The following is a 12,590-nucleotide window of genomic DNA, read 5'->3' as shown; positions in this document are numbered from 1 at the left end:
GATATTCTTTCTCATTTTCCATTACCTCAGAGCTCCTCAGGTCACCTGCCCTCTCATGATCACTTTTTGTTCTGGCATCCCAAAATTTACAAATTAAGCACTGCTCTGACCTCCTTCGTATAGGCCGTCTCATCGCCGTCGTAATCAGGCCTACCACCGTCGTGTCATCATCATACTTAATGATGGTGTTGGAGTCATGTGTGGCCACGCAGTTGTGGGTGAACAGGGAGTACAAGAGGTCACTAAGCATGCACCCCCGTTTTCAGGGTGGTGGATGTGTTGTTGCCTACCCTCACCACCTGGGGATGGCCCGTCAGGAAGTCAAGGATCCAGTTGCAGAGGGAAGTGTTCAGTCCCAGGGTCCTTAACTTAGTGATGTGCTTGGAGGGCATTATTGCTGTTGAAAGCTGAGCTATAGTCAATGAACAGCATTCTCACATAGGTGTTCCTCTTGTCCAGGTGGGAGAAGGCAGTGTGGTGTGCAATAAAGATTGCATCATCTGTGGATCTGTTGGGGTGGTATGCGAATTGGAGTGGGTCCAGGGTGTCTGAGATGATGGTGTTGATGTGAGCCATGACCAATCTTTCAAAGCATTTAATCTCTTTCATTTGTGCTACTGGGCGATAGTCATTTAGACCTTGGTGTTCTTGGGCACAGGTCTGCTTGAAACATGTAGGTATTACAGGCTGGGTCAGGGACAGGTTGTGAATGATAACCTGTTTAAAGGTCTTACTCACATCGGCTACGGAGAGCGTGATTACACAGTCGTCCAGAACAGCTGGTGAGTGTTGCATGGTTCAGTGTTGCTTGCCTCGAAGTGAGCATAGAAGGTATCACCTAATGATCAGAAAAGTGTGTTTCCCATCCCTTAGAGAAGGCTTCACAACCCAGACAAGTTGGGGGAGGAATGCTCATCTTCACTCATGAGTACACATTCTTGTCAACAAGAGATATTCAGACATCCATTATTTTGATGGCTGGAGTCTTTAGACAAAGGTTCAAACTAGGTTTCTGTTATCAACTGTTCCAAAAGCATTTAAACAGTCAGACTAATTACAGTTAACAAAAATATACACTTAATTCAGCATAAGCTAATGTATAGAATGTATTATTCCCATGCCTCCTGGGAATACTATAAAGTTATGGGCAAAGTTGGAAAGTTGGATTTCAGAAGTATTATAATGTAACCCCACTTTTAATCCGTCTGCCTGCATATTTTAAGACATGGCATATTTTTAAAATTTGATTTAACCTTTATTTAACTAGGCAAGTCAGTTAAGAACAAATTCTTATTTACAATGACGGCCTACCCCGGACGACGCAGGGTCAATTGTGCGCCGCCCTATGGGACTCCTAATCACGGACGGATGCGATGCAGCCTGGATTCAAACCAGGGACTGTAGTGACATCTCTTGCACTGAGATGCAGTGCCTTAGACCGCTGCGTCACTTGGAAGCCCAGCGTGCAGTGAGATACTCGATGGGTTGGACAATACTTTTCTCGTCAATCATCTTGAAAAAACATACAGTCTTCTTAAACTGGAAATCAACCAATTCTCCATTGTTAGCACAATGGAAAGGTAAAATACTATCAGAATGTTGAAAGTGTGTGGGCAACGGAGAGACACTAAATGGTGCAATTTGAGGCCTTGTGGCGGAGACTGATGCGGGTGCTGGAGATGGGGGTGTGAGCAGATTGATGTGGGCAAGGGTAATGTTGTGGATGTTTTTGTTTGTATGTGGATGTTTAGTATTGTAAAAAAAAAAGAAAAAGTCAGACTGATATTGAGTTGGCACATCTAGGGAAACAGCACTTACTACATGCTACAGTGCATTTAGAAAATATTCACAGCCCTTGACTTTTTCCATATTTTGTTGTTACGAAGTGGGGTTAAAATAGATTTGTAATTTTTGGTCAATAATCTACACAAAATACTCTGTCAAAGTGAAAGACTCAATGTCATTTTTTTTCTACTAATGACAAATAAAACCTTGATTAGGAATGTATTCACCACATTGAGTCAATACATGTTACAAACATCTTTGGCAGTGATTACAGCATCTAGGGAAACAGCACTGTGAGTCAATGAGTCAGTGAGTCTTTTGGGGTAAATCTCCAAGAGCTTCGCACACCTGGATTGTGTAGTATTTGCCCATTATTCTTTAAAAAATTATTCAAGGTCTGTCAAATTGGTTGTTGATCATTGCTAGACAGCCATTTTCAAGTCTTGCCCTAGATTTTCAAGTCTTGGTAAGCAACTCTACAGTAGATTTGGCATTTTGTTTTAGGGTTATTGTCCTCCTGAAAGGTGAATTTGTCTCCCAGTGTCTGTTTTAGGGTTCAATATTTTCCCAGTATTTTACGAAAGTTCCATCTCGAGAATAAATCACTTTTCTCCCAGGTAGCCCGTTATTTCTCGCCAGAACCGGAAGTGTCTTTCTGAAGCATATAAAGAATATAAATATGTCTGGATTTGGTTAGAGCTTTGATCGGCATGAACATTCAAGCCTGATGCTACCTGAGCAAGAGGAGCCCTACATTAAATGCATTTTATGTGTCCAAATCTCAATGATTGTGCCATTATCCAATACATATGATAGGCTATAGGCTACCTCACATTGCGCACGACAGAAAAACATAAAAGCTCATAGATGTATGGAAATAAATTAAACAAGTTCCAATAATCTTTTTTAATGTGGACTGTATTACTGTAGGCTACTGTTTTGTATTATACTATATTATATGGACAGGAATTACTCACCTCCTTCAAGCAAATAAGCTGGGATTGAACACACTATGCTGGTGCAGGACATGCGGCCTACAAAGTTAAAATTGAAGAGTTAATTTCCAAAACGCTATATCCAGCAGTGCTTGTAAAATATTACTGTTCTCAGGTTTTTATTCATAGATTTTGTATGTGTATTAAAATGTGATATTTTGCTAAACACTATATATCGATTGTTTAGCTGGAATGGAATGTTCCTATCTTGTATATTTTATTGTGATGTGGTTGTCTCACCTAGCTATGTATCTAAAGATGAATGCACTAACTGTAAGTCGCCATGGATAAGAGCATCTGCTAAATTACTAAAATGTCAAATGTCAATGTTTTACATACAGATCTCATATTACTAAAGTGAATTATACTTTTTCAATATTGAATATTGATGTCACAAATGTATAATTTGTACAGTTCTTTATTACAAATATAGTTATTTCTTACATGTGACTGTGTAAATATTAGAAGTACTACTTATTTCTCTGAGAGTGAGGCAAATATATAGCATTTTACATGATTATTTGTCTCTCTGAAATGAAACCAATTTATTGATTTTAAACACATACATGCTGTCGGTGAACAACACAATGACATGATTCGATAGTGAAAAAACACACCAATCTCTTTCATTCATTATTTAAACAATAAAAGCAAATTTGCCAACATTTCAAAAAATGGATATATAACATTTCAGAAATATACTCTTGAATTATAGGCTAGCGAATTTGATTTAAATGTTGAAATATAATAGAGCCTATTTTACATTTTCATAATTAGTAGGCTGACGCATTACATTTGATTATATTTCCCCTAATGTTGTGCAACGTGTGTATTACCTCCTCTTTCTCTCTCCATTTCTCTCCACAGTTAAATGAAATAAGTTTTGGACATTAGCACGTTGGGTGAACCGATTGGTGTCACCTCATTAGTCAGTATGTTGCTCTTCTTAGGTGGAGTTTAATGGCCGTTGGCATCCGATATGTTGCATTGCACTTTGTGATACAAAAAGGGTAAACGGGAAAATAAAACCCTAAACTTATTAAATCCCACCACCTTATTCCATTACTTTGACCCTATCTGATTCTACCCCAGGCCAACGACCTGGGAGGACAGGACAGGACACTACCACTCAACACACCCTGTAACTCTTCTGAAGTCAAATCTCGTACCCCCGAGTACTTATCTGCAGCTGCCCGGTGGCAACATCTATTTTCTGTGACTTACGTTCCGTCTCTTCGTTACAGTTGATAGCCATTGCTATGAATGCTAAGAAGCCAACCTTACTGAAACATATCACTCATTGGCCAACACCCCTCTGTTCTGGCACTGACCTACTATTCAGAAGGATCCTCTCAGAATCCCTCACCTTTGATCCACCCTCCTCTACTTTCTTCACTGCCTCAGCTTCTGACATCTTCTGCACTACTCTGACCCTGGCCACCTCAACCTGCCCCTCTCGCACCGGACACCTCCGATCCCCAGCAACATGGGCACCCCTACAGTTAACACAACTTTTCCCACCAAAACTTCATATTCCTCTGTCCGTTGTCCACCTGCACACTTCCCACATCTTGGACTCTTCCTCCTACACACTGCTGCGACATCCCCATAAATATGACACTTATAACACAGCAGTGTATTCGGCACAAAAGCTCCAACAGCATAACTCATATATCCTAATTACAATATATGAGGTAAAGACTGTCACCTCTGTTTCACCACGCTCCCTACCGGATCTGTGTCTCACCAAACGGCCTGCGTCACAAACACCAGGAATCTTCAACTTAAATTACTTCACCTCCACACCTAATGCTACCCCAGAAATCACTCCCTTCAATGGTGCCATGTACCTGACCACAAAGCAAGATACAGGTATTCCCCCAAGTTACGTTGCACGGAGTGCCTGCTCCCTCTGATCTGAAGAAACACAAAGAAACATCACAAGTCCACTTTGGGTTACCTTCACTGACTCAACAGCCCCACCATCATTTCCACCCAACCTTAAACCTGCCATGAATCAGCCAAAAGGCCTGGTTCCAACCTCTTCAAAAATCTCACTCCCACTGGAACAAACTTATCTTTATCATTACCATGGCCATCAATACAAGGCTCGGGCTCCAAGCTTCTCACAACACCTTCTACCCTTTCCATTTCACCTCCAGAACTCTAACTGGCGTCTGGCTCCCTCTGTTTGAACTTAACACCAATCTTCCTCGGCATACCCTCTCCCTTGTTATTGCTAGCGTCAACAGATTCAAACCGTCCTCTGCCTCCCTCAGTCTTTTAAACCTCCTCTCTCTTTAACTCCAATCCTCCTCTCTTAACCAATTACCATACTCCTTTTGAAAATATTTAACTATTCCAAGCCATAATCTATTTTTTGCCTCCTCAAGAGACATGTAAACCCTGTCCCTTCACTTCAAACCCCCTCTCTCTTTCAACTGGTCTCACCTTAGCCAGCATGGGCTCCCAAGTGTGCTCCCAAGTGGCACAGAGGTCTAATGTGCTAGAGGGGTCACTACAGACCCTGGTTTTATTCCAGGCTGTATCACAACTGGCTGTGATTGGGAGTCCCATAGGGCGGCGCACAATTGGCCCAGTGTTGTCCGGGTTAGGGTTTGGCCGGGGTAGGCCATCATTGTAAATAAGAATTTGTTCTTAACTGACTTGCCTAGTTAAATAAAGGCAAAATGTTTTTTTTCTTCTTTTTTTTATTTCATGTGTGAGCACAGGTGATATTTAAGAGCAGCTTACCCAGGTCTCCAGTTGGCTTGAGAGATGTAGATGTCACAGTTGTCGTCGGTGAAAGAGGACCAAAATGCAGCAGGTACATGTATGCTCATTTTGACTTTTATTTAACTATCAAAAGAACACTCCAAAACAACAAAACACGAAAACGAACTAACAACAAACAGTCTGGCAAAGCCTAGGGCTGAACACAGAACAATCACCCACAAATACCAAACACAAACACACCCTACTATATGGGACTCTCAATCAAAGGCAGATAGACAACACCTGCCTTCAACTGAGAGTCCCAACCCCAATTAACCAAACATAGACATACACTTACTAGACTCCACATAGAAATACATAAACATAGACTATAAACCAAAACCCCAGAAATACTAAATCAAACACCCTTTAACCAAACACACCACCCTGAACCACATAAAACAAATACCCTCTGTCACGTCCTGACCAAACTACAATACTAATTAACCCTTATACTGGCCAGGACGTGACAGTACCCCCCCCCTTAAAGGTGCTAACCCCGGAAGCACCTTTAAAACAAAAACAAAAACAACCCCAAACAACAAAACAAAAATTCCCCTCTATTAAAGGGAGGGAAGGGAGGGTGGCTGCCGTCAACGACGGCACTGTGCTACACCCCCCCTCCCCAACCCACCTATATCAGGAGGTGGCTCCGGTTCAGGCCTTTCCCGGCAGTCGGGCCACTCTGGCAGTTCGGGGCAGTCGGGCAGTCTGGCAACTCGGGACAGTCTGGGCGGTCTGGCAACTCGGGACAGTCTGGGCGGTCTGGCAACTCGGGACAGTCTGGGCGGTCTGGCCACTCGGGACAGTCTGGGCGGTCTGGCCACTCGGGACAGTCTGAGCAGTCTGGCCACTCCGGCAGTTCAGGGCAGTCTGGCCACTCCGGCAGTTCAGGGCAGTCTGGCCACTCCGGCAGTTCAGGGCAGTCTGGCCACTCCGGCAGTTCAGGGCAGTCTGGCCACTCCGGCAGTTCAGGGCAGTCTGGCCACTCCGGCAGTTCAGGGCAGTCTGGCCACTCCGGCAGTTCAGGGCAGTCTGGCCACTCCGGCAGTTCAGGGCAGTCTGGCCACTCCGGCAGTTCAGGGCAGTCTGGCCACTCCGGCAGTTCAGGGCAGTCTGGCCACTCCGGCAGTTCAGGGCAGTCTGGCCACTCCGGCAGTTCAGGGCAGTCTGGCCACTCCGGCAGTTCAGGGCAGTCTGGCCACTCCGGCAGTTCAGGGCAGTCTGGCCACTCCGGCAGTTCAGGGCAGTCTGGCCACTCCGGCAGTTCAGGGCAGTCTGGCCACTCCGGCAGTTCAGGGCAGTCTGGCCACTCCGGCAGTTCAGGGCAGTCTGGCCACTCCGGCAGTTCAGGGCAGTCTGGCCACTCCGGCAGTTCAGGGCAGTCTGGCCACTCCGGCAGTTCAGGGCAGTCTGGCCACTCCGGCAGTTCAGGGCAGTCTGGCCACTCCGGCAGTTCAGGGCAGTCTGGCCACTCCGGCAGTTCAGGGCAGTCTGGCCACTCCGGCAGTTCAGCGCAGTCTGGCCACTCCGGCAGTTCAGCGCAGTCTGGCCACTCCGGCAGTTCAGCGCAGTCTGGCCACTCCGGCAGTTCAGCGCAGTCTGGCGGGCAGCTCCGACGACTGTTGACTGGCGGGCAGCTCCGACGACTGTTGACTGGCGTGCAGCTCCGACGACTGTTGACTGGCGGGCAGCTCCGACGACTGTTGACTGGCGGGCAGCTCCTGCCCCGTCAAACAGCCCTTGTGCCCCCCCCTAAAAAATTCTTGGGGGTGCCTCTCGGTCTCCCTAAACTCTTCCATCGCCCTGGAAATGCTCCTCCTTAACTCAGCCCATGTCCATCCTTCCTCCTCGTTCCTCTGCTGCTTGGTCCTGGTTTGGTGGGTGATTCTGTCACAGTTGTCGTCGGTGAAAGAGGACCAAAATGCAGCAGGTACGTGTATGCTCATTTTGACTTTTATTTAACTATCAAAAGAACACTCCAAAACAACAAAACACGAAAACGAACTAACAACAAACAGTCTGGCAAAGCCTAGGGCTGAACACAGAACAATCACCCACAAATACCAAACACAAACACACCCTACTATATGGGACTCTCAATCAAAGGCAGATAGACAACACCTGCCTTCAACTGAGAGTCCCAACCCCAATTAACCAAACATAGACATACACTTACTAGACTCCACATAGAAATACATAAACATAGACTATAAACCAAAACCCCAGAAATACTAAATCAAACACCCTTTAACCAAACACACCACCCTGAACCACATAAAACAAATACCCTCTGTCACGTCCTGACCAAACTACAATACTAATTAACCCTTATACTGGCCAGGACGTGACAGTAGAGGGTTAACACTTTTAGTTGGCTCTCCCTATCTGATCTTCCTTGTTTTTCATTTTGCTCCACTTTTTGGTTTGCTTCCTATCTTTAATTTTGGTGTGGGTTTTTATTTTGTTTGTCTCTTCTTGGGCAAATTTAGTGGTAGCTCATGGTGAGTATCTTTTAGGTCTCAGTTGTTGTTGCTAGTAAACTTTCATTGGACACTCCCATTATTTTTTCAGAACCCCTCCTAGAACCCCAACTGTTTTGCTTTGGTCGTTGCTGGTGACTGCTAGATCCCTCTTCTGTTTGTGCGACATTTTTGGTTTCTTGCTAGAGAATGTAACAAAATGGAGCTAGACTGGGATATTGTTTCTCATGAGTATGGTATTCGTTCTAATCACTTACTCTGAGGGTCTACTGTGCCCAGATATTTGAGGGTTCAAAAGAGACTTTGTGGTAGTTTGTCACTAACATCTACCCAAAGGCGTAGGGTATATATGCAAAAAGCCATGGACTTTAAGTTGGAAGCATTTGTGGAAACCTTACATGGGAGAAACTAGATAAATGTACGAAGGCGAATCTGCTCATCATTGCAAAGCATGATGACATCAAAGTTGCACATGCAATTTCGAAAGCAGTAGTCAGAGTTACATGCTGACCACACTGCCCGTTATGTGCGCGAGCGTGATAAAATAAATGTACACATACATGTTATTCAATCATTTCATTCAAACTGCTTGCACCTGTCAACGAGCATCTGCATAGCCAGGAGCTAAAATAGAACTTGGTTCTATTTTTGACGCTTGATACGCTGCAAGTCCCTCTGCCAACTCCTCATTGGTTTTTAGGAGCATAAATCCATGTGGGTGATTGAAAGATGAACTGAGGTCCACACTCCAGTCCAGTTGGTGGTGGTAAAGTACCTTAAAGTTGGTTGCCAACCACCATATAAAGTCAAAATAAGAACAAGGCTGAAGGAGGAGAGATTAGTAGAAACGAACTCGGTTTACCCTTTTATCTGTGGATTAATTGTTAGAGTAGAGGACCTTGTGCATTTCAGGTAAAATAACAACCCAATGTTTATATCCCAGGACAAATTAACTAGCAACAGCAAGCTAGCTAGCTAAATTTCCATGAATGTTTAATGCGTTTCGATCTGTCCCCAAATGAATATAGTTGGTTCAGAGTTCGTTTTGATATTTCAAACTGCGTGTCCTGATCGTGTCTGGTGTGGATGGACAAAATAAACATGCGCGTGATGGAGGACACACGGACACACGCGCCCGGTCTAGTCAGTATGCTGGTCTATACTGCTTTGGTGGAGGAGGAAATCCTTACGGAGAGGGAGGATGATGAAAAGGTTCCTATGGGTGATAGAGTACACCCTGTAGATGTGCAACTGTGAGAGGTAGAACTAAAGGCAAAATGGGATCAACAGATATTAGACCTTGAGCATAAGGAAATGGAAAGAGGTGCAGGCAGACTAGAACAAGAACTAGGAGAACGTACCATCTGATTAAAAGAGATGGAGCTGGAAGCGCGACAAAGAGATAGATCTGGAAGTACTCCGAATCAAATCAGGCCATCCTACACCCTCAACAGAGTTTTATCTTGGTCGGAACAGCCGGATTGTACCGCCTTTCAACAAAAAAGGAAATGGATGTATATTTTACCCTGTTTGAGCGGATTGCCACATCCCTCAAATGTCTACAAGATATTTGGTCACTAATCCTCCAAAGTGTTTTTGTGGGAAAAGCCAAGAAAGTGTACACCGCTTAATCCTTTGACCAGAGCTCAGATTATGACACTGTTAAAGCTGCTATCCTTCAAGCATATGAGTTGGTCTCAGAGGCACACAGACAACAGTTCCATAAATTATGAAAGACCGAATCACAAAGCCATGTTGAGTTGGCAAGGGAACAAGCATGACTTTTTGATTGGTGGTGGGGTTCTCAAGAGGTCAAGGACCTTGAGGATTTAATTAAATACTTCTCAAGCTGTTTAAGAACTGCCTTTATGAAAGGGTTGGTACCTACATTTATGAGCACAAGGATCTCACTCCTGAGAAATCTGCAGTCCTTGCAGATGAGTATGTGTTAACACATAAAACTACCTTCACAAATAAAGCACCCAGTAGTTATCCCTACTCAAAAAGCAATCCAGAGAAGCCACGTCCTACTGCGAGGTTTCAGTCTTTTTTCAACAATCCCAAAAGATATGGATCAGCAGAAAACTGGTTTGAAGTATCCACCAGTTTGTCATTACTGCTGTGACAAAGGACACAATGTCTTTCAGTGTTCAAAGTTGAAATAGAGAGAGAGGGAGAGAAAAATCAGTTTCTTCTTGTGGGAGCCCTCCAGCCCATCAAGTCTCTGGTTGGGACTGGTGTATCACCTAAACAAGATTTTGGATCCAATGTGTATGAACCCTTTGATTCAGATTTTTTTGTGTCTCTGCCAAGTGGCAATTATGTTAAGCAGCCGGTAAGATACTGCGAGACACTGGGGCAGCCCAATCCTTCATTTTGGAGGGTGTTATGCCTTTGTCTGACTCTTCATCAACTGGTTACAGTGTGTTAGTGGAACTCAAGTCTAATCTTGCTTCTGTTGTTGGAGTGAGGCCTAGCCTAGCAGTGAAGGGGTCTCATTAATTTTGGGAAATTATTTGTCTGGAAGGAAGGTCATGCCAAATCCTCTCGTTTGTAAGGAACCCAGTGTAGAGGAACCTGATCCCACCATCGTCGCTCTGTCCAAGACGTTTGAGTGATCCTGATTTCGGTGAACCTCCTGAGTTGACCTCTCCTTTGAAAACCCCAAAGGTGAGTGAGTTTGTAGGACCACTGAAGACAGAGAGGCTCCCTGCAGTTGGCACATCAACATCTAGGAAGAAGCTAATTTCTGAACAGAGTAAAGATGTTTCCCTCTACAGACTCTTTTCTGAGATACTGTTCGTCCGGAGTTTGATGAAGTTTGTGTGGGTTACTTTGACAGAGATGGTGTTCTAATGAGGAAATGGCTTTCTCGCTCCACTTCTGGGAAAGACAATTGGTCCAGTGTATCTCAAATTGTTGTTCCAGTTACACTTCGACAACAGATGCTGAGGTTGGCTCACATTTTGTTACGTTACAGCATTATTCTAAAATTGATAACATTGCTTTTTTCCTCGACAGTTTACGAAGGTGAACCTTCGCCCCAGTCTGAAATCCTGAGCGCTCCGGAGCAGGTTTTTATTCATCTTTCCTCAATCCTGACTAGTCTCCCAGTCCCTGCCACTGAAAAACATCCCCACAGCATGATGCTGCCACCACCATGCTTCACTGTAGGGATGGTGCCAGGTTTCCTCCAGACGGCACATAGAATGGCTGTAACGGTCGTCGTATATACTGGACCAGGGCGCAGCGGGTTGAGTGCTCATTTTATCTTTTATTTAGAACACTTAATTAACAAAACAAGAAAACGTACGAACGAACAGTATTGCAGGCTAACACAACAACTTACCACAAAAGACAGGTGAAAAAAGGGCTACCTAAGTATGACTCCCAATCAGCAACAACGATGTACAGCTGTTCCTGATTGAGAGCCATACCAGGCCAACAAAGAAATATACAACATAGAAAAACCATAGAAATACAAAACATAGAACAATATCCCAAAACCCCGGAACACATAAAACAAACACCCCTCTTACATAATTACATATCCCAACAAATCCTGAACCACATAAAACAAACACCCCCTGCCACGTCCTGACCAAACTACAATAACAAATAACCCCTTTACTGGTCAGGACGTGACAATGGCACATGATTCTATCTATTGTTTTCGATGCTTTAGAATAACACTTCTGGTTTTGGCAGGAAATACCTGGAAAATATTAAACCCTACTTAGTACTGAGCTAGTCCACCTCAATGTGGGGCAACTAGCCCTTTAGTGATGTAACACAGGGTTGATGTATATCAGATAACTGGGTCTGTCTGTCGTAATGGGATCAGCCTGGTGATTAAGAGTTATTTGAAGTGGCTCGCACATCACAAGGCAAAAGCAGACACTACAGCCTTAACCTTAGGTCTTGTATGTTTACATTGGCTGTTGTGTGTGTACATTGACAAACTTTGTTGGGGAATAATAGTGCACTAAGGTTAAGAGAGAGGATCATATGTGCATGATTCAAATATTCTGTCATGTGTAGGCTATATAACATCTATATTTTGAACGTATATTTTATTTATCTTTTCATTTGCATGCATGGTTGATAAGGCAATTTATATGCTTAAAGGTAATGATTATAGAATTCCACCCTGAAACGTAACTATTAGTGATTATTAGTTTATGTAGCATGTATAATGAACGTAAAGTACTAAATGTAAGTCCAATAAGGTTCGGTAGAGACATGTAAGGGAGAGAAATGTGTGTGTGTGTGACTAAGAAAATACCGAGAACAATTAAACTGTGTATGACTTGACCTGGCTAGAACTCTGAGAAACTTACGATAGGACAGGGAGTCCTTTCAAGGTTCCTCTAATCTCGGGGGGATGGAACTGCCAGTTTGGTAATGATGAACAGTGGTGAGAACCATGGGGAAGGATACATTCTACCTACTGTTCGTGTGTATGTATGTGCGTAGGCTATCTACTGTTTGTGTGGAGGTATGTGCGTAAGTAGGGAGTGAGTTATAAAATGGCATGTCTTTGTATTGTGGA

Source organism: Salmo trutta, chromosome 16 (assembly GCF_901001165.1).
Source record: "Salmo trutta chromosome 16, fSalTru1.1, whole genome shotgun sequence".
NCBI lineage: Eukaryota > Metazoa > Chordata > Actinopteri > Salmoniformes > Salmonidae > Salmo > Salmo trutta.
Note: the sequence above shows the minus strand (reverse complement) of the source record.